At 38.3% G+C, this 22,331-nt stretch overlaps 1 protein-coding gene across 3 annotated transcripts in view; it reads right to left on the reverse strand.

The window, feature by feature from the left end:
• NCOA2 (nuclear receptor coactivator 2) overlaps nt 1–22,331 on the reverse strand; it is a 180,071-nt gene that overhangs the window by 83,604 nt on the left and 74,136 nt on the right. The window contains exon 1 of one of the 3 annotated variants that reach the window (XM_042036498.1): nt 8,409–8,502. The exons of the other annotated variants lie outside the window; for them this stretch is intronic. The gene's annotated coding sequence lies outside the window, so the exon portion shown is untranslated. Of the gene's footprint in view, nt 1–8,408; nt 8,503–22,331 lie in introns of those variants that run through there. 3 annotated transcript variants of the gene reach the window in all.

Here is a 22,331-nt window from a genome sequence, read left to right on the forward strand (position 1 = left end):
TCCATTGTTGTAGCACCTGTCAGGGTCCCAGGCAGTGAGCTGAGCCTGCCCGCCCCACGCGCTGCACTGCATTTGGAGAGGCTCAGCCTTTTCGCACACAAACTTGCTTGGCGTAGGTATTTCGACAGATCCAGTGAGACAGGAATAAGGGTTTGAAAATGAATAAAAAAACAAGAGGTGAAAATCAAGGGAAATAAAGGAAGAAGGAAAAAAAGATTGCATTGTCTGGTAAAATTAGATAGAAGCAAAAGATCCACTACTAAGAAGTGTGACAGAAAAGAAAGTTAGAGATATATTAAACACTCGTCCTGAATCCCTGGTGTAAGCAAGCCACATGTTCAACAACCAACTTACGGTATACCTGACGTATACCTGTCCTACCTGGAACCCCAAACAAAACAATGCCAATTTGTCAAAATAAGCAAGATGCCCAATACCTTGGTTGGCAATAGTAATCTCGCATTAAAAACATAAACTAATTTATGTAAGGGTATGCTTTTTTCTCAAAACAGCACTACCACTTTTACTATAGATGAAACTGTCTAAAACTTCTGCACCCTACAACAGCCACACAGTAGACAGCAAAATTAGGAAACAGAGTTTCTACAAGGAAGGTGATAGCAGCAAGCTGAAAGACTCTAATCACCTTTAAAGGATGTGTACTAAAATCTGACATGCACCTGTAGCCCTTTCTATCTTTTCTGTTTTTTCTGTTTTAAAGACAGTCTATTGCAGGTAACATTAAAACAAGATTTATGGCAATATTTACTAAACTCTACTTTATTCTTCAACTCCACGAACTATAACTAGGGAAAGAAACATAATTTACTTGGAAATGCCATTGAGCCCATGTATAAAAGAACTGAAAACTGGCTCCAACACCTACTACTCACATTTTTAAGCTGAAGGCTCCTTCCTCAATCTTTCCCCTTACTCCTGTGTAATGGCTTTAGTGTGGTGTATTAGACAGTAAGAAGACAACATATTCCATTTGCAGCCTGAAAGCCAATAATGCTCATGAATTTTTTACCTGACAGACACTTCAAGATGCCACTGGGAAGATCGTCTAATAAACACATTAGGCTGCAAATGGGCAGCAGCAGCTCTTTAACACATGCTGTAACAATCAAATAAATGGCTAACATTAATGTTGAGTGTTACAGACTGGGATTTAATATGACTTTCTGTAAAATCCACCTACATCCTGAAGGAGAAAGAGGTTTTTCTCAGCTACTCAAACCCACAGGTTTAAGAAACCCCCAGTTCTGCTTGAGACTTTGCCAAAACCTCTCCAGACTGACCCCAGCACTGTAGGATGGCTCCTACCTTCTGTATTCCCATAGGCTAAGGCTCTTAACAGAGCCACTCACTCAGCTGCTTATGGATTAGGCTACGTCAGCACCTCTAATATGCCCAGGAATAGAAAAACCAGGCTCTAATAAAACAACAGCAAAAAAATATCAGAATAAGGAAGTACCTTTTTTTTTTCTTAATACACAACAGGATTGCTAATCTCTACTTTTAAAGAGGAAAAGATCTGTTTTCATCAAAACATCATCAAAGAGGAGGCAGGTGGTACTACTGAAAAAAACCTTCAAGACTCTGTGTTGTAATTTCAGGTCTGGGATTCTATTTCTCTAGTTATTAAGAACTGTTTGTGCTTCTTAATACTCAAGGACAAAAAAAATGTAGGTTAATATCACTAAAGCTTCCCTTTAAACACCAAATTAAAAAAACAAAATACAATGCCAGAATGTACATATACATGTATATATGCCAGTCACTCTTACATCCTTTCGTTTGTATTAGGTAGGTAGCTAAGTTAAAAAAAACAAAACAAAACAAAACAGAAGTTATTTTAAATCCATTTAGCCTTCTATGATGAATTTAATAAGTATTACACTATGGCTGCAAAAAATATTAAGCCTGCAAGCATTTTCACTGGAAAAGGAGTCCAAATTCCCACATGAGTTGTTTATTTAATCTAGATTTTTCTCTTATAGTTCACAATTATTAATAACTTATGTGACTGATTTTGAAGCCTAGTATTTCATATCTACTGTGATTTAAAATAGAACTCTGTGAATAGCATAGCTGATAAATGAAGCAAATCTAACAACACAGAAAAGGATAATATTATAGGAAACTTTGTATTTAAACAGCTTTCATTTCCAGTTGATGATACTTCTGGAACAGTGAGTTAAGCATATTTTAACTCCTACTGAATCTTCTCTGCCAATCTCAGTTTCAAAACTGTTTTGTCCATTTACATTCCCACACCAACTTTCCTCCCCAGAAACCACCAAAGAGCAAGGAGAAAATCAGACTAGAGAGAGGGAAAGAATGGAATAACTCTCACAAGCATAAGGCACTGTGGAAAAACTCAAGTCCAGGAATGTTTTCTAATCTCATAAATATAACTGACACATACGTATACATTACTTACAACACCATAAAGCTTATACAGTTTGGTGTGATTTTCAAGACACCTATCTTAGCGATGAGAAAAATACGACCAATCACGTGAACAGGGGCATTTACACATCTCTGTAATGTGGCCTACACTAGGATTTCACTCAACTGCCTGTCCAACACCAGTCTGTTTACATTAGATAAAACATATTCTGTTGATAAAAAGCTCAGGAAACATGGTTCTGTATAGGTAAAAAGTAAAAAGTAGAGGGCAAGCCAAACAGAAACACAGCATGTTTCCACATAAGGTGTATACAGTAAGTAACATGTAGAGTTACAGGACCTACACACACAGATATTAAACCTATCATATTTGAATTTGAGTTCTGTCATTTATCAATCTGAGTTTCAATGACTTCACACAGCTAGAGAGGTGTTGGTCCTCCTGGTCACTAGGACCAGCTTAGCATGTCTGCACACTCAGGTGCAATGTGATGTGCAACCCAGGCTTGCCTAGAGCTTCAGCAAGAGATGCTTATGTTGCATGCCACCTTTCACATCTCTAACCTGGCCATCAAAATAATGTTCCTTCAGTCCCAGAGTAGATACTGAAGTGCAACAAAAGGTTCAGTAAGATTATTGCTTTCAGTAAGAGTAAGCCCAACTCTATGTGTCTTCTCTGGCGCCTCATCAAAAATTAAACTCATGTTTTCAATTTCCACATACCTGGAGCACCAAGAGGGTTTACTTTTCTTTTCTACCCAACCACCCATTACTAGGAAGCATACTGAAACTTCAGGCCATTCTTTTGAATGCCAAGCACTGAATTAAAACTCTTGAGTTGCAGAAAGTGTACCTAAACATTATCTATAATATTTCTACACATTTTGATACTGCTATCATGGTGGAAGAATAACCCACTGCACACATATGTACAATGCTCCACACTTCCTTCTATAATACTGAGATGCTCTCATAAGCATGAATTTCATTTAACAGTGTATAATAATAAACTTTCAAATTAAGAATCAAGAATTCAAGCTGCTTTTTCCTAAAAGTTGCGAGTTAACAGTAGTCTGAAGTCAAACATACCTATATTCAAGTTAAACAAAGGGTAGTACTCAGCTCCACAAAAGGCCACAGTCACAGTAACTTTAACAGGTGGCTATGAGGTGAATTGGACTTCACTTTGATGTCCTCTGTGCCCCCAAGAAGTTTCGAGTGCTGCACCACTTGTTTAAATTGTATACCCAAATTATCCTTACACTACAGTGCCCAGTACGGCTTTCCCATCCTCTTTGTCTCTGAAATGCATTTGGAGTGTCTGTCCTGGAAAACTCAGTGTCCTCCTCAGTCTATGATGGTTTGCTGGACCCTGGTCCCAGAGGGTGCCTGCCTAGTGGCAAGGATGTGGTTCCGGGTGTTATGGGAGAGACCAGATGGAGTTTGGCCTCTATTCCTATCCCGTATTTGTAGGAACAGGTAGATTCCCTCAGCAGGTGCTTCCAGCTGATACTGGTATGCATGCCAGTATCATCCATTTATACTGGAGCAGCAGCGTAAGAGTTGGGAAGTAGAAGAAGCTTTTTTCTTAATAAAGTTGGAAGAGCAACCAATTTAATACACGCTTTTTGAGAGAATACAGCTACATGCATGAAAGATTACGCTTGTATCTCCTCCCAACACGCAGAATTACAGTTTTTACTTAAAACAGGTATCTGTTAGATGGACGCTAAACTCTTGGCAAAACCATTGCGAGTGCTAACTAAGCACATTGTTACTAAGCACAAAAGTTAAAGCTACCAAATTATGCCAGAGCCACACACGAGTGGCTTACAAAGTACGATTAACTTGATGCGCTTAATACATCCATGAGTTCAAAAACTTATCTGTGAACATGAGTAACAGTTACTAATAACTTCAAATTTCATGTTGGTCTTCATTTTATTTGCTTAAGTAAAATTCTTCAACCAGCAATAACAGAAGAAGATGAAAGTTTGATTGCCATTTCAAAGCACTTAGAAGCATTAAACTCATAAAAATGTTGTTGCTTTACTTAGTCAACTGCCAAGAAATAAAATCTGATGAACACCAGCTTTGTAGTCATTTGTGTCTATGTGTACATACACACGCACATATATATGAATACAGGCTGTGACCAAATAAAACATTCATAGAAATGGCTATATGAATCAAACAAAAGAAACAGTTAGTTAGTGACTAATCTGTCATGGAAGCTAATAGCAGATATCTTGGAAGAAGGTACAGGGCAGCTGTAGAATGTTCCTTCCCCCCTATCTGCTTTCTGTCTCTGACAATCAGTGGTACAAGCTTAGCTGCTGTGTTGCTGTGCCTCCTCCTCCCTCTGAACCTATCTTCAATGGTGCCTAATTCCGTCTTAAATCCATATATACCTTTGGCCTCCACAATGCTTACAGGCAACACCCTACAAGCTTTACAACAGTTCTCTATAAGCTCCCCAAAGCAGAAATGACACTGTAAAAAAATGGAACAGTTCTATGGGGACGCTATGACTCAACTGAAATAAATCAGAATTTTATCACTGACTTTACTGAAGCTTCGATTTTCCTCCTAGTCTACTAGAAGATGTCAAACTGTTATTTCTCTCTTTTGTAGGTCATAAATCACTCCATGGGCCTGAAAATCTATGCTTGTATCCTGCAGCCCAAAGAAAACAAGATTACTCTACTATTAAAGCCGAATGCTAATAATGAACCATTTTATTCTCTCTGTAAAAATAAACTGGAATTATTTTTTGTTAATGATTAAACAGTTTATGATAAAGAAGACTCACAAGTGCTAAGAAAGAATGTCTATTCCAAGTATTTTTAATTTTGGATTGTAATGGAATATAATTACTAAAGAGAGGAACACCCACTACATTCATAGAAGGAGCTACCAGAAGTCTGCAATACACTGCCTCAAAGCAAAAAATAACACACATTTATAACTACTTGGACTGAACACCTGGAAAAACTTCAGGAAAAGGACCAAAAATAATTTTATTCCATGTAGTTCTAACAGAAGTTTCTTCATGAGAATCTTGGGTTGCTCAATCACAACAGCCTATGCTATCAGGAATGGAAAATCACAGCAGTACATCCTGATGAAGTTTGTTTAGGGACAGCATGCATAGGAGAAAATTAAATGGAAACAGCAAAGAGGAGATACAGGTACAACACACATTGCAAATGAAATGCATTTATCATAAACTTCTGGTTTGAATCTTCATTTACAATTTTCACCCAATTCCTGCACTGTTCCTTATGTTCTGTATACTCACAACCCAGACAGCCCTCCCAAAAGGCCCCACTGTACACCTTCAGCTATCAGGGAAACTACACAGGGATCAGTGTCAGACTCCTGGGTACTGAGAGCAGCCCACTTCTGAAAGACACAGGCTTTCACATCTTACGCCTCACCTCCAGAGACCAAAGCTTTACCTGCTAATAATAATTTTTAGTCCACTTCAGGCATCCTTCTAGGCCTGCCGCAGATGAATGTAAGCAGTAAGAGAAGCTAAGGAGGAATGCAGGCAGTAAGATGACTCCGCGGGATTTCCTCCCAAGTACAGTGATTATCAACTTACAAACACCTTTCTCATTTACTCAGCTCTAACAGCTTGGCTTGTAGATCCAGTCCTCAGTCCTTAACTCAGCTTTCTTATTACAATTACGGGGCTATAATATAGTAATGTGCTAACAAACTTATTCCACTTAATAAAGTGGATTCTGAGAAAAACTGTTTTCACACCTCCCCTCATTCTTTTCTATGACTAGCCTAAATAAATAAATAAATAAAATTTCACTATAAAATCTAACCAGAGAGTTGACTTCGTAATTATGTTTATTATTAAAAGTCGTTCTAAGAACTCTGGAGTAAAAAGAAACATTTCAAAGTACACCTGTAGTTCACACTTTCCAAGAAGGAGTTTTTTCTTACAATATGGTATATTTTGCAGTCATACCTTCCCTCCTTCCTGGCACAAGAAATTTCCCTTACAGAGAAGACAACAAAATGCAGGGGGGGGGAAGGAAGAGAGCAACACCTTTCTGAACATTACCAGTGTAACCCTGTTGACTACAGAAGCATACATAATTTGGTGAAGTGGGCAAACAAAATTACTCTGGTCAAAGACAGTTTTATATGTGCTAGATACAATAATTCTGTAAGAAATTGCTCATGAAAGAAAACACCCCAACCTGAGTTTTGTGAGAACACAGAGCCACCTGAAGAACATAGTCTACACAAAAGGTTGATTCTGTTCAAATTTCCCCCCCTTAATACATCCTAAAAGGCATCAGGGAAATAAAAATGACTGTACAAGAAGCAAAAATTTATTTTTCTACAAAACATAGGTGCCAACATATCAGTAAGCACTACTCAGCCCCCACTATCTTGTTAGATCTTCTGTAATGAAATAAAGGAAGAAAACACAAGACGCAGAGAGGAAGTTTCATTGTTCTTGTGGCTTCGACATTTGGTGCCGTGAACGTGACAGGCTCTCAAGCCTCTACTCAACGGCACCGCCTGCCCCAGGCCTCTGTACCAAAATGTTACTATGCTGCAATTAAAATAATCAAACCAAGACAAAAGAGAACAAGCAAATAAATAGTGCAAACTTGTTTATGTTTCTGGCTCTGCCCTCACAGTATGAAATAAAGTCTCTTCAAACACAAACTACGTTAATTTAAAAAACAATTAATATTTTCCTTTCTCCCTCCTATCTCAAAGTAGCATGAGTCTTTCAAAGTCCAAAAGAAAATAAACTAAGGCATTTCCTGTATGTATTTAGTTAATTATTAAACTGATTACTAAGCAGGATAGTCACGACCACTTTTTCAATATGAATCTGGGAAAACACACTTTTAGCAAACTGCCAGTGCACTGCAGTAATGACTGATCATATGCATCCTCTCAACCCAGCCCTTAACTTTGGAGGCAAATTTCTAAAGCAATGACAACCAGCACTCCTGTACAAATCCAAACGCTTAATTTTATCTTCTTTTTTTGTGGTCCAGGATTAGTATTACTGCTGTGATATAAGGAGAAACACTGGGCTTAATGCTGTGTATGAGAGGAAAATAAAGTCAACAAGCCTTCAATAACTTCCCAGGCTGGGGAGACAGCATACTGTCTTCATTTTACTACAAGTAACTACCAGTAACCTTTTTGAGGGGGATATTATCAGTTAATTAATCTGCAATATTAAATGCTGTCCTCCCAAGGTTAAAAGAAAGGTAAATACTGCCAAGATATTTAATGACATCATCATGCATAACCATGAGATAAATACGAGGTCTGAAGATTAACTGAATGTCACTCTGTTTATATGATCATGTACTTGTAAAGAAAACTATTAAGATCAGAGAATAGAGAAAGTTATATAACAACTACCAATGTTTCAGTGTGTTTTGTCTACTCAAACCCTTGGTCAGAAAGAGAAAGCTTTTTTGCAAAAATGTCTCACTCTGACATACTTTGTACTTTTTCATGTGCATATAAATTACTGAATATTGAATAGTAATTACTGCAATGAAAAAGACACTCTCAGGCTCCACCTCCTCTTGACAGTGGGAAAATATAGATGGGTTTGTGTATTATTCTGGATGCCAGAAAACTTGCTTACAAAAATATTTCCTGTGCACTAAGATATATTTAGCCTCATAAACCCATAAAACTGTCACAGGCAACCACAAGTACACCTGTAGCCATTAAAACGGGGGAGGGGGGGGAGGGAACAACAGAAACTGCAGACTCAAATTTACATTTTTTCTTTGCAATTGTTATTTAGAAATATTATCTTTAAACTCTCTTACTCAAACAGAAATTAGCTGTTCCTCCCACTCCCCCAAACCAACACCCCCTTGCCCTCCTGCACCCCCAACATCCAGACACCTGCGATGCACACAGGAACACAAATACATGCAAAGAGAAAGCACTAACAATGAAGTCACAGCACTTCAGAAACACACCTTGTCGTCTTCCAGCCTTTACAGATGAAGGCAGATCTCATTAGTTTTTCTGCGTCTTCAGATCAAGATGTAGATAAATCCCCCATCCATCACACTGGTTTTTTATTAAAAATGGGAGAGGAAAAACAAAAAAAGGAAAAAAAAAAAAAAAAAGGGGAGACGATTACCAGTAAATTTACAGCCTTAAAAATATCAGCTCTCCATTATCCCAAAGCAGTGTTATGTCTTGATGTAAACCAAAGCACATGCTGAGTGAGGACGTGCGCACACAGCAGCTTATCATCTCTGTCATCTGCTTCTAATGACAGCTGACAAACTGGCCACGCTAATCCTTCCCTAACTGCTGATCAGAGAGATCCCCCTTTGACAATCCAGCATGGTGGAGTACTCGAAAATTCCTCCTGCTTCTGTTCTGTTGCTGCTCTAAAAAGCAGTTTCCTTTTCATTGAGATAATAGCCTTTTCTGCAGTCACGTGGCACCCGGGCTACATTAGCAGAGCTTGATGATAACAGAGAAACTCCCCTCCCTCCCTTCTGCTGATTTTAAGTGTACGACTCCTGAAGAAACCCAAACCTGGCACACTTGAAATCATTTTGCATCTTCCTCTGTTGAAAAAGAAAATGTGCTGTCGATGGGGAAGAGGAATATATGGGCTCTCTCTACTTCTTGCACCAAAACTAATTAGTGAATACATTTTTAGGCAGGGTCTTTGTTGGGGCACACACACTGGTCATAAACATGTCATATGAGACTAAACTGAATATTAAGCATGCTTAATACTGAGTATCTGGCATGCTAGAATTATTCTTCTTCCCCTAGAGTACTTTAATTTTTTGCCTGTAATTTTAGCACTGCTGCAATAAATACTCTTCTCTCAGCAACAACCTATGGTTCAACTCCTCCCAGCACCCAACTCTCCTGCAAATGCAAAAAGCACAAATAACAAATGACCCACACTACAAACTCCAGTGTCAGTGCTTCTATATATATTTTTTTTAAGTGACATCATTTATCTTGCTTTAACGCAGTATCATGACAAGTATCTTAAGCATTTTTTAAATACATTGTCCAGTGGGGAAACCTTCTTAAGCTTTAGCTTCAGAGTTCCCTCTTGAATGCCAAGCCTCAGGTGGGTTTGCACCTCACCATTCAGAAGTTTTCCTGCTTGTAAAAGGCAAAGTACACATACAGCCATAGTGCTCTGTCCTGCCTTCACTGAAATAGTTCACAGACTGAAAGAACAAGCCTTTCCTCTTCTGCATTAGCACACCATTTCCCTATTACCTTGGCACACAGCATAAAGATACCCAATTTACTCTCCCAAGCTCTGTCCACTTCTGACGGCACTGGGCAGTAAAGCTGGGCACAGACCACCATAGCCTCACCCAGACATTCAATTGTTAGGATTTGCAAACTATTTAAGAAAGCTGTGGATTAAGCACTGCAAAATAAATGTCAAGCCCACAGAACAACTTTTGCAGTTTTGTAGCTGCTCTTTTCTTATATGATCAAGAAATAAGACTTATCTCCTTTTACTTTAGGGTAGGTATTAGAAAAAAGGTTCTTCACCCTGAGGGTGGTGGGCACAGGCTCCCCAGGGCAGTGGTCACAGCACCAAGCCTGATGGAGCTCAAGAAGTGTTTGGACAATGCTCTCAGGCACATGGTGTGACTCTTAGGGATGGTGCTGTGCAGGGCCAGGAGGTGGACTCAATGATCCTTGTGGGTCCTTCCAACTCAGTGTACTCTGTGATTCCTTCTATTTCCATCTTTTCCCATTATGCCACTTCATTCTCCTTAAGACGATCATAAACTTATGTTTTTTCCAGAAACTAGAAAACAGTGTTCGAGTCTGTGGTTGTATTTCCAGGAAAATAAAATGGAAACTGTAAAGAAATAGTGGCTATCCTGTACCTACCATCTTTGCCAATGCTACGCCACCACCCTTTCTGTTTACCCCTCTCCCTAAGGACAGCTCTTCTCAGGAAAGCAGCCCTGCCCAAGGCTCTGGGGAAACCTGCTCCAACGCTGTGATCAATGCTAGGAGCTGAGGCCCAACCTTTCTGCAGCAGAGGAGCTGAAAATTAAATGGGAACGAGGCCCCTTCTGCAGCAGCATGAATCCTGTTTTCTACTCTTCCTGCTTCCATGCTATAGAAGGAATCTGTGAGAAAGATCCTCAGTCCAGGAAGAAATAATCTGGTTCCATAAGGAGACTATGTTCAGCAGAAAAACATATTCATAGTAAATTGAGGTAGCTTATTTTTCCCAGTCCTTTCGCAGTATATCCTTCCATCTCAAAGCACTACACTGCATAGGGTAAGCAAAATGAACATTATTTGGAGCTACGTACAACTTTTAGCCCAACAGAACAGGAACTGCTTTGCAATCTTAACTTTCTTTTATCTTATTTGCATTTTCCATACAAATTCCTTAGCTAAAGAAAATGCATCAAGCATACTGGTTAAAGTGGAAAATGATAGAAATAGGACAAAACCTGAAGATTATGGAGAACATTTCTGATATGCAAGAAAATATATTAACAGTCACCAGAAGGAAAATGAGCTTTCACAAGAATGCATACACAAAAACCACTTCACTTGTGAAGTACAAATCTAAGGAAAACATTAAAAATGGGAGCATTCCAGTCAGATACCATAGCTAGAACTATACTGGTAATATTTACAGGAATCATAAAATGAGAAAAGTCAAAACAATATGGTGAGCACAAACACAATAATCACAGTGTTAAGGGAAGAGTTATGTGTAAATAAAATGAGGTAACAGAAAAGAGTCACTGTAGCAATAAAATAGGCTGAAAAAGGAGTGAAAGTACACAGATGTTGTTAAAAAGATTGCTTAGTGAAGAACAGTATACAGAGAAAGCTAATGGAGAAGTGGGAATATCCCACTGCAGTGTACACTGTTTTTAGACAAAAAGGGGAAGAAGAAGTGAATTAAAAAATATTCCTGACAGAAAAACACTGCTCTAAATGGGAGCAAGGGAACATGCAACAGCAAAGAAGGAAAGGCTCTTTGGCTTTCTCAGGGAGTGAATACATGCTTCCAATGACATGACAGAGTTGTTGCTACCTTTTAAATAGTTTCACAGGAACCATACATTTAATTTAGGGATGAGCAGGTGACCTTCAAAACTAACTCTCACATTAGAGATTTTTTCATGTTAGGATAAGACACAGCAGAAGAGGTTCACAGCAGAGGGGTTCACCTAAGTTTTCTCTAAGAAATGTATCTCATAAATACTTCATTTTCTTTGCCCAGCCACAGGTGACTTTGCAGTAGACATGGGGAAGATGCACTTTCACTAAAACGTTGACAAATTACATTCTAGCATGATCAAGTAATTAAAACTGATAAACAGAACACTGCTTTCAGTGCACGCATTTCAGAGTTTTCTTAAGCTTATGTTTTCTTTTTCTTCCTTTATTTTTTCTTAAGAAAGAGTGAATCAGGCAGAGACAGGACATACCACAACAATCTGGTGTTCTTTGCCCTTCTAACACACCCACACCTGAGGCAAGGACTGGTAAAGCCATCTCTAAACATCATTTCAGTCTTTTTAATTCCAAACCATAACTTTTAGTCCTTTCTCTCACTCTGTACACCATACCCAGGAGGATGAAATTCCATCCTCACAATCCCCTCAATCCTCTCAGTTTGGAGTAGCCAAAGGGGTACCCAAATTGACAGCTATAGTCACAGCCCTCATTTGCAAAATAGCAAGACATTTCAAACTGTGTTTGTAAGATTCCAAAGCTGACTCACTAGGCTTTATTCAAGGCTAGAGGCGACTGACTTTTGGGAAAGCTGACTGCACAGCATTAAGTCTCACTCCTTGTGAGAAAGACTGGAAGGACACTGCACCAGCATAGAGAACAACCAAAAACAATTAGGACTGACGGCTAAGATTCAGAATAAGGATATTATTGCTGAGATCAAGAACAAAGACAGTGCAGTGATTTGCATGTGTTACATTTCAATAAATGTAGAAGCAAACATACAGTTTTCAAATATTAGGGGTGTTTTTTAAACTCCTCCATCTGAACACTAACAAAAAACATTGGGTTTTCAAGTCAAAACTGAAAACCTGTTGACTTACATATCAATGACATTGATGTTTTATCAGTTTAGGAGCTCCTAATTCACCACTACTTGAAAACTAAGGTTCTTCCTTTCACTAGCTGAGGAAAAATAAATAGGATACTGTAGATAAATCTAGTTTTCCTGACCTTTGCATCTCCTCTTGAAGGGCACAGGAATTGTATCAAATGTACTTCCACTGGAATTTGTTGCATCTGGGATTGCTCACAGTCAGTCTCTGTATTAGCAGTACATGCACCGACAGTGTTAAGAATCTTTTGATTTCTGTCCATACGAGGCAATGAAAAGACACTCCCTGCTCTCTCAACCTCCTAGATATTACTGCTGACTTCTCTTTGTAGCATGAAATGTCCATGCTTCTTGAAAACAGCTCATCAAGGCTCTCATAACTTCATAAACATGCACCCAGCCGTCCACTCAGAGCATTCCGTGTGCAAGTTTCTGCAATATTTAACTGGAGAATTCAATACTGAGGTGTGTGCCATATATAGCAATTAAGTTCTGTATGGGCATGTCCACTGACAATTGTGTTCTTTTTTTTTAAGACAAGTTTGATGACTATGGTTAATTGAAATTTTTGAGTAATGGTTGATGAGGATTTTTTTTTTAAATCTCTACTGCTTCACTCCTTTGCCTTTAATTAAGAAGGGATACAAGAGAAGAAAAAGGGGCTCTTTCAGTGCAATCTGGAAATGGTCAACTCCTGGCTCAGTTCTTTCTCCCACTGCAAACTAAAAAAGGGTGCTCTCCCCCGCTCAGAGCCTCTGAAGCAGGGTGCTTGCCAGTGCTCTCTATGGGTTACACACAGAGAGGTGCTCTCTGCTGGAAATGGGCCTCAACCCACAGAGAGAAGAGTTCAAGACCATTAGGTGCCTCCATCCGTGCTGACGCTACATGAGAGGAACTCAGCACAGGAAGTTGAGCAAGCAGAGAAAAGCAGAACCAGAATGGAAATACTACGGCATAGAAAAAAAATGTTGCATTAACACAATAAGTTACATAAATGTAATAACATCTACCAATGCTTTTTTAACAGAATGTAGCTAAGTTATGAAGAGTCTGGGATTTTTTAAAAAGAAATTACTTTATGCTCTACAGAATGTGCCTTCCAGTGAATATATTTTTAAAATCAGCTCAAACTCTTTATTTTACCTCATCTCAAAACAGAAGTACTTCTAACAGTAAGTACTTTTAACAGTAAAAGGTTCCCAAAATCTGCAGACTGACTGCTGGCAAGATTCAATGCCTGAGATTTGAATTAGACAAAAGTTTAAACTAGATAAAAGTCAGAAAAGAAAATGTTTATTATTAACACCAAAACAAATCCATACTAATTAATCCAAAAACAAGGTAGGTTTTCTTTCATGTAGTCTTACCTATAAATAAAATATTTCTAAACGACATCATATGAATCAATCAAGGTAGAGGATTAAAGATGAAATAATTTAGTGAAATTTCAAGGTTTCTGATAACCACACAGGGCAGATCAGTGTAACACTCCAGCTGACCATAACAGCAACACTGTGTGAACTCAGCAAGATTTGATACATTGCCTGTGTTTCGCTTGAAACAGAAAGTTGCTGTGTTTAATGCAAGTGGGACCTCTATCTTTTAGGGCACGATACGGCAAATTATTCTGCCATACCTGGTGATGAATACTCAGGTCTTGGCACCTAGATCTCTTTTTTAAGAGAAAACGAACATTTCCCAGGAAGTCGCAAAAATCTCATGTCTCATCAACGTTCAGCGGTCTTCTAGCTGCTAGTTGCTTGCAGACATTGCCTTGCATTTGAAAAGCTACTTCCCAAAAGAAGCAAGGAGGAAACACACAGAGACTGTATCTTGCAGATCCTGAAATTTTGGGCTTTCACATCCTTCCAAGAGACCTCAATGAAGAAAGGAGATGCTAGTTACAACTAATGTCACGTGGGAGAAACTGGAACACAGGGACAGCTGCTCTTTACAAATTTGAGAATACATGGTAAGCTAATTTAATGTTGCATCATCCACTCTCATCAAATCTTACAAGCACCTGAAGCAGAACTTAGTGATGCTGAGTGGTGAACAGTGATGATGAACAGCCAACATTGAGGACTGACCTCTTGCCTTAACCACTCAGGATGTGGTACACAGTAAAGGAAGGTCATGCTCCAAATTTTGATATTATTAAACATCCAAAATATCAGTGGATGAAATGAGGTACAGAAGAGAAACTGAAGAAAGTTAGGTTTTCTATTAATAGTTTTCAAGTGGTAATTTCTATCAGTACTAGACAGAACCATGTAACTTAACTAAGCCCAAGCACAAGTACTCCTGAGAACTGCAAGAGCTGACACTGATGAGAAAACCAAAAGCCAGAGACTACAGCCTATCAAGTAAAACAAAAAGTGAAAGGAAAAGCAGGAGCAGTTGAAATTAATTTGACTTACAATAAAATATTAAATACTCTGCTATGAAACTTCAGGACAATTGGTCTGTGCTCTTTTTTATAATGAGGTAGATGTGACAAAATTGGCATTTAACTTTAGTATTGTGTAAATTCAGAAACTTCAAATCCCACTTGTGAGAATAAAAGAGAAAAAAACTCACAATGTGATAATTCAACAGCAATGAATGGAGGGTATTAAAGGATTATTTAACACGACAGTTATGTGTTCAACAGAAACCAGACTTGCTCACTTATCTGACAAAAGCACAGGTTTGATCTAAGTGTCAGTAATAACAAATTACACCTCTAGAGCATGTAAGACAATACTCATTTCGTTTATGTAAAAAACCAATAAAATTTAGGTTTGCAGGTAAATATTTGCAGTAGAAACAAGACAATTCTTACAGAGATTTAATTCTGAGCAGGAATGCTACACAATCTCAACTATCCCCCAGTGTGGTTAGCGCTGAATATTTAAGTCTATGATAAGAGGAAACATGTCAGAACTTGGGTCTACTGCTAACTCTTAAAAAGTCCAACACACTGAATTCCAAAACAGAAATCTGTTTACAACTTTACTTTATACTAGGTTTTCCCTAAAATCAACTGCAAGTAGGTTCATATGTAAGACTGAAGGGAAAAGCTGAGAAGCAGAATACTGCCCAATCATTTTAATCGGAAATACTTAGAATATATAGCAAATCCTGTCCCATCCTGAGGACTCCTACACATATTTATTTATGTCATATTGTACATCAGTATGAAAAAGTCGAACACAATCTTTGAAAATAGATGGCAGACACATTACAACTGCTATCAGCTGCAAATAGCAGGCCTTACAGGTCTTCCCTCAATGTAAAATTAGTGATCCATACCCTGCTTACACACTTTAAATTTTCCACAAAAGCAATGTCCAAAGTATTTAGTGAAAATATCAACAATATGGACAGTGCATTTAATTTTGTTAAAGACTGCATCTGAGCATGTTGCACTGAAGCACAAGAAGATACAAGGTCAGTTAATGAGGAGAAAAGTCAAATTTGGAAGAATACATGGATATTTCATTGCTTTCCTTTTGGCAAAGAGATTCCCATCTTTATCTTTCAAACGCATGGCTGTCATGACTCATCTTGACAAAGCAGTACTTGACAGTTCACAGGACTATTTCTTAAAACCATTAGCAAATAACCTTTAATATGAGAATTATGAGTAATTTAGATTTTTACAAATTGCCTGTCCCAGGTTCTTAAGAACCTACATTTTCTAAGCTTCAAGTTAATAATGTAAGAATATATAATATTGTTTAAGCCATTTGTCTTGTGAAGCAAATATCCTTTTGAGAAGAAATCAGCCAAGCTGAAATTAACTGTCCTTTCTGCTGTGCAATTTCTTCCCCACAACTAAAGAGAAAATAGGCAGGGCATGTAACATATCAAGACAAAAAGGGCTCAACGAAAACATTTTGCTGGCAGTTTTAACAGCAGTATGGCAAAGACAGAGATGATTTGAAATAATCTGGACATAAAGTCATATTTTGCCTTCAAAAGTCAGAAATTCAACCACAATACAACAGACAGTCAAAGCTACTGTGAGAGAACTGATGTGCTCTGCTTCCAAACTACACCTCCACCTGAGAAGTAGGATGCCCCAACAGGGCCACCTTAAACTCCAAGTGTATGACCACTACGGTTGTCCAAAGGCAATCCAGCTTTACTTGCTGAAAAGTATTTCAAGACCATCTTGTGACTTTGTTCTGTGATGTGCATTTGTATCAACTCATTTGCAGATGACACTGCAGTGCTAGTTTTGAATGATAAAGCCATGTAGGGTCCTGGACATGGGAAGGTTGATTTTCTCTTTATGGCATATGTGACAAGCAGGTCAAGGGAGGTGATTCTCCCCTTCTACTCTGCTCTCATGACACTCCACCTGGAGTGCTGCATCCAGCTCTGTGGCCTCCAACATAGGAAGGACATGGACCTTATGGATTGAGTCCAGAACAGGGCCACAAAGATGATCAGAGGGCTGGAGCACCTCTCCTGTAAAGATAGACTAAGAGAATTCAGTCTGGAGAAGAGACGTCTCCAGGAAACCTTAACCTTCCAGTGCCTAAAGAGCCCCTGAGGGAGGGACTCTTTACAAGGGCATGTAGTGACAGGACAAGAAGCAATGGCTTTAACCTGAAAGAGGGTAAGTTCAGATTAGATATTGGGAAGAAATTCTTTACTATGAGAGTGGCAAGATGCTGGAACAAGCTGCTCAGAGAAGTTGTGGGTGCCCCATCCCTGGACGTGTCCAAGGACAGGCTGGATGGGGCTCTGAGCAACCTGTTCTAGTGCAAGGTATTCCTGTCCATGCAAGGGAGTTGGAACAGGATGATCTGTAAGGTCACTTCCAACCAAAACTATTTTGTGATTCCATGATGCTATGGGAGCTGTGGGGTTTGGATGCTATTGTTTTGCAATAGCTACACAGACACTCTGATAACCACTCATATCTTTGAAAATGCTTCTAACTTAACTCAGCAGAGCCAAGGTTCAGGGACAATCACTTTACTCCCAGAAAAGAGCCTGACAGGAGTGGATACAATGTAATTTAAGTGAACTGAGGCCATGAATGAACACTAAAGGGAGCTTTGTTCTCCAACTGGTGTGATTCTCTTGATAAGCATGTTTGATACTGCATTTGCTTGCTGACAGTTACTTCTCAAAGAAAGTTAAGGTATTAGGGGGCTGCTGAAGGATTTTTTTTTTCTTGAGAGGCTTTTGGAAAAAAAACTCCAAATTTTCCACTTTTTAAATTTTACATGGGAAGGGGTGCAACGTACAATGATGACCATCCAGAAATGTAAGCCGTTCCAGATCAAGAGGAAAAGATATCTACAGTAAAATAAATTTTACAAACAATGCTGAGAAACCAATAAAGAAAGGCAAATTTATGTTCCTATCAGCCAAGAGAGATGCAATTTCTTAAATTACCCACTGCTTGGAGACTTTGGATTTAATGCAATTCTGAATACACTGGCTGTACAATACCACATAAATGCATATACAGTTGGCACTGAGGGGCTCATGTGAGAACACTTTTTGAGAGGAGCAACAATGGAGAGCCCCCAGTGCAAGCAATGAATGATGTGTAGGAAATTAAGTAACAGGGTCAATTAAAATACCTCAGCTTTAGAAAACCAGGTAATATAAGACTACAGCTCCTGTCTGCAGTGCTGTTCTTCTCTACTGAAGTGTGGTTTTAAAAAAAATCCTGTGGTCTCAATATTATTTTATGACTTTAAATATTTTGTAATGCAAGGGGGAAAAACAGCAAAGGAAATACTGAGCTGGGTATCCCCTACGTAACATTGACACTATCGTTTGTATTCGCAACAGAGATTACTGAGAAGGATAAGGAGAAAGAAGTGACAAAGTACCCATTTAGGGTTTAGGTTCTTAGGAAGCTTCCATGACACAGTATCCCTGCAACCTCTAATACGTCACACTCACTAAATATCTGTGCTATATGTAAATTACTTGATTTACATATATTAAATTACTTTTATAAATATATAGCCTGCAGTACCTCAGCATTCTTAAGAGTCCGAGTGGTGGGTAGATAAGAAAAATCAGACTAGCCAAGACCTCAGATTCTACAGCTGTGAGGAGGGCTAGATGAAAGTATCAGATAAACACAAAGAACATGCAAAACAATGCCTGAAGTGTAATGGAAGAGAACCAATATGGAAGGTAACATAAAGGGAAATACTTCCAAGCAGATGGCTCCTTTTAACCAGACACTTTACTAACGTCTGAAAGTACAGTCTTCTAAATGAAATGTATTGATATGTGGAAGCAATTTTTCTTTGAACAATTTTCTGAAATAGCTCCTACTTGGAAATAGCACTGCTTCCCTTCACCATCACAATCTGATTTCTAGTAACATTTGCCCAATCCTTCCAACCGGACATGACTTCAGCTGTAAAACTGCCCTTCATCCAAAAGTGCAGTAGAGAACCAACGTATCCAGGAGTCTGTTATCCCCAAGAGGAGTCTTAAAACCTGTGCAAGAACCCTCTTGCCTCTATTGTCAGCACTAGAAAGTCTGTGCCTATCCCAAATAGTTAAAAGCTCTTTTGGATTTAGCTGGATACAAATTTGACCTAATATTTGGACTTGAATTAAAGGCCAAGCACTTGAGATTTATGCTAATGTCACGGATCTCATTTCTAGGTAATTAAAGTGTGCTCCTCTGAAGACCATTCCTTACACTCTTTCAGAGGCCAAAACTGTTACAGAGAAACCAAATTATTAAAGTAGCATATGTCACCAAGAACATGCGCAGCAGTTCTACAAAACCTGTGCTAGCTGCCTACTGATTTCCAAGTACAGTTAAGAATGATCACATTGAAGTGTAAAGGCCTGTTCTTGCAACAAGCCTATTCTTGCTTTCTGTAGGCTTTATATCTCTACCTATACATATATTCAAGATAAGCTATGTATACACACACATATAACACATACCTAAATTAATAAAAAAAATAATGTAAACTGTAAGCAGACAACTCTTTTGATGACAAGTAGGACCTAAAACAAATCCTAGGAAACATACTAAAAGAAAAATCAGTTTCTTTTAAAGCTCACTGCTGGGATGTCAATTAGAAAACAAATGGCTACAAGCACTAGCAATCACTTGGAAGTCAAGCAATCTCTTACCCTGCAGTAACTTTACCACAATTTTGATGCCATGAAACTCTAATTTGCTTACTTCAAAGCCCAATCTTTGCCTCACCCCTGACTATTCTTTCTAGTCTTCTCATATTCATTCTTTATTTCAAAAATGTTTATTATTTTGAAAACTACATTTGCACCTCTCAGAGGAAGATGGGTATTAACACTGAAACCAATTCCTTGGGGAAGCCAAAGTTTCGATGTTACCACACAGTCATACACATAAAATTAGATTTCATACAGTGAATACTTCTTTTTCTGGTAGAGCTCTGAAGTTATGACTTTTATTCTCAGGGGAAAAAGGAACAGACAAGATATCTATAACCTTACAGTCTGCATGCTGTGCATGTCATGTAGCAATAAATAATTCATATTTTGACCTTATGGGATACCTTTTACTCATTGATTTCAAAGAGCTTTTGCAAAGGTGGATATATGTTTTATTATCGGAAGTTTATAGATCTCAGGATGAACAGAGACATAAAATTACCTATTCAAGGTCATCTAGTAAGCCAGGTGTATTTAAGTGGGTAGTACCAGGCATTCTGCCTTTTTGGTTCAGGTTGCAATTTACAGTGACACTACGAGAACGGTCAGATACTGCCTTAAACTTCAATTAAACCTGTGAGAAAGCATGATGGATGCTATCTCTGTAAAAATATAGAAAATCTAAACATATTCCTGGGTGAGAAAGGAGAAAAAATTACTAACTCTAGGTATGTGGTAGCAGGACAGCACAGGAATTCTCCAGAATGATCTTATGCAAGCATTCTGGAAAGGGCACTGGATTCACAGCCACAGCTGTCAGGATCTGCTAAAGAGGGATGAAATAAAAGTTGTCTTCTTCCACAATGAGATTGTCTTGGACACCATATCAGATATCAGAATGAACCTGAAGAAAGCAGTAGCAGTTCTAGTATACTGCTACAAAAATTGTATAGAGACATGAACAGTAGAAAATAATACATTTTAGAAAACACTGATTCTATTTCCAGCAACTTTCCCAGGAGATACACTACCAGGATTTAAGGTATGTAAACCAGAACTAACCATATTAACTATTCTAGGAAATACTCTTCTTTTATTTTCATCTGCTAAAAAAATGGTGTTTCCCTTTATGTTAATAATTAACTTTAACGTCTGAAAAATACTTAAAATAAAAAATAAATATGCAAAAAGCTTTGTACAGAAAACAACTCCAAACTGATACATAAACATGAGAACATTTGTGAGAATGTAGCACTGGGAAGACAGTTTGTTAGTTAACACCACAGCAGTAATGCTTTGGATTAAATACTTAAGTCTTGCAATTCTCTGAACTGCCTTACCTAACATTAAATACATGGCTCCATTCATGGCCTTAACTGTAAAGATTGTGTGCAAATGCTTTCTTGAAGTAAGCTCGGAATGTTTTTTACTTTTCACGATGGAGTCCTTATGTTGTCGCAGACTGCAGAGAACTTAGAAGCATATAACACGCATAACTTAGAAGCATAGAACATACATAAATTATCTGTTCAGCTGCCCTCTGGAGCGCAGCAGTAGTAGTAGGACCCAAGGTCCCTATGTGTTAGCCAAGAAAGATAACAACGAAATAAGCCTTGGGTTGTTTCTTTGTTTTGCTTGTGTTTGTTTCTTTTTCCCCAAAGAAAGAAGGTACTATGATCTGCCACAGAGGGAGCTTACTCTGTTCTAATAACATTATGTTTAAACAAACCAAAGATTTATATTTTACAGGGGGAAAAAATTATCACCACTGTTATCACCACTGGCTTATAACAATTGGTAGCAAAACATTATTTCATAAAAGGTCAGCACTTCAAAGCCAGATTTAACTAACACCACCATTGAAATGTTTCCTTTACAGAAAATTAGGTTTTAAGAAGAAAAAAGAAATCACAAAAAAACCCACACTCCTTATTCTGTATGTACTAAAATGAGGTAACCCCAAAACTTAGTTACTGGCAAATCTAACTATCATTGTGGGGACGAAAAATCCCATCCTGATTTGTCTATGCAATCAGAATGAAATGGAGTTTAAAGACATACAGCAAGCACTAAGAAAAGACAGATTTGCCAGAATTTTCCTGGGATTAATTAAAGGGGAATCATTTTAAATCCTTCTCTTCTTCCCAAGCCTCTCCAAGCTGAATTTACTCCATTTAGGTAACAAATGCAAAGTAGGCAGGAAGGCACGTGCTATTTTCCAATCAGAAAAGCAATCTGGTCTAGAGAAGAGAATTTTTTAAGCTTTCAAAATACAAAACCATTCAGAAGACCAAACAAAATACAATCTTCAATTCCTCTGTGCACATGGAGTCCTTCAAACAGACAATGAAATGTGCCCCTCATGAATAATTTCCTGCACAAGATTTACAAGAAACCCTCAGAAGTCTTGATGTTCATGCCCAACTGCAAAAATATTTGATGTAACGGAGAGATAAGTAATGATTCTCTGATTCCCTTACCCTACTGTAAACAGGAGTATCAGCATGGAGGACTGGGATAAACACAAGCCTCCACGCAAAAGGCGAGGGACAATTACCACACACTGCACGTGTTTCATCACAGTTTGCCCCATACCTGCTCCATATTTAAGCTCCTTACCTTTTTTTCACTGCTACTTTCACCACCTGTGCTTAAGCAGAAATTATTA

The sequence above is a fragment of the Corvus kubaryi genome, unplaced genomic scaffold (assembly GCF_017639235.1).
Source record: "Corvus kubaryi isolate FWS band 111438036 unplaced genomic scaffold, C.kubaryi_AGA036_p1.0 37385, whole genome shotgun sequence".
Taxonomy (NCBI): domain Eukaryota; kingdom Metazoa; phylum Chordata; class Aves; order Passeriformes; family Corvidae; genus Corvus; species Corvus kubaryi.